This window comes from Manacus vitellinus, unplaced genomic scaffold (assembly GCF_001715985.3).
Source record: "Manacus vitellinus isolate BGI_N305 unplaced genomic scaffold, ASM171598v3 scaffold_116_pilon, whole genome shotgun sequence".
NCBI lineage: Eukaryota > Metazoa > Chordata > Aves > Passeriformes > Pipridae > Manacus > Manacus vitellinus.
The window spans coordinates 494,615-496,150 of NW_021938870.1; positions in this window are offsets into that span (position 1 = coordinate 494,615).

Consider the following 1,536-nt stretch of genomic DNA (forward strand, 5'->3'; position numbering starts at 1 on the left):
TAGCCCAGGTTGCTCCAAGCCTTGGACACTTCCAGGAATCCAGGGGCAGCCACAGCTTCTCTGGGAATTCTATTCCAGGGCCTCCCCACCCTCCCAGCCAGGAATTCCTTCCCAATATCCCACCTGACCCTGCCCTCTGGCAGTGGGAAGCCATTCCCTGTGCCCTGTCCCTCGAGGCTCTCAGCTGAGCGATCTGGAATGTGTTTATCCATGTGCTGCCTGTGTGACAGGGAGCTCTGTTATCCCAGCTGGACAGTGTCCCAGCTGCTGGAGTTTTACCCAGGATGTTCAGTTTGGCTCTGTGGAGGTGCCTTTTTGGGGCAAGAAAGGGTGAAAAGGGTGGAAATGAGTGTTGATGTTCCCCCAGCCCCTTCCACGGGTCCCAGGGGGGACAGGGTGGGACCCTCCAGAGCGCCCTGTGCCAGGCACATCCCATGGAATTGGCACCAAATTCCACAGCTGGCCCCTGCCCACCAAGGAGAGGGGCTGGGACATGAAGTACAGAGTTAGGAGAGGAATTCTTGCCGTTCTTTATAATTATAGAATTACTTCATTATAATTGTGTAACATGGAACTATTTATTACAGGTTGTCCTTCTAATTCCAGAATGACTCTCGCCTTATATTCCTGAAAATCTAGAATGATGATGCATTATCCTTGTAATGATAGAATTATTTTATTATTTATCATTCTTGAAATTCCAGAACTATTTTCTTAATTTATTCTCGCAATTCTGGAGTTATTTTCTTACTTATTCTCACAACTTCAGAATTATTTCCTTGTATTCTTGCAATTTCAGTGATCTTAAATGCATTATTCTTGCAAGTCTAGATTTTTCTCTTGCATTCTTGGCTTTCTAGAACTGTTTTCCTCATACATTCTTGCAAATAAATTACTCTTACAACCCTAGAATTTATTTATTGCCATTCTAGAATGAATTTTGTATTCTTACCACTCTGGAACAATTTTATTATGTTTCATTCTTGCAATCCCAGCATAGTTTTATGTTCTATATTATTCTTGCCAACCCAGGATGATTTTCTCACCTTGTTCTTACAATTCTAGAATTATTTTATTTTACTCTGTATTATTCTTGCCAATCCAGGATGGTTTTCTTACCTTGTTCTTGCAATTCTGGAATTATTTTACTCTTGTGTATTACTCTTGAAAGCTCTGGAATCGTTTTATGCTTGCGATTCTAGAATTAATTAATCTTAATCTTGCAACCCTGGAGTGAATGTCTTAATTCTTGCCATGCTACACCGTTTTTATTCTCTTAATCTTCCGAACCTACAATTATCCTAATCTTTCAAACCTACAATTATTTTACCTTATTCTTTCAATCCCACAGGGATTTTATCTTATTCTTCGAAACCCGGAATGATTTTATCTCATTCCTGCCATTTTCTCACCTTATCCTTGCCGCTCCAGCATGATTTTTACTGTGTTATTCTTCAAACACAGAATTAATCGCTCTTATGTATCACTGTCTCGAATGCAGGCTGTTTGTCGGCGCATTCCCGGAGTTATTTCCCG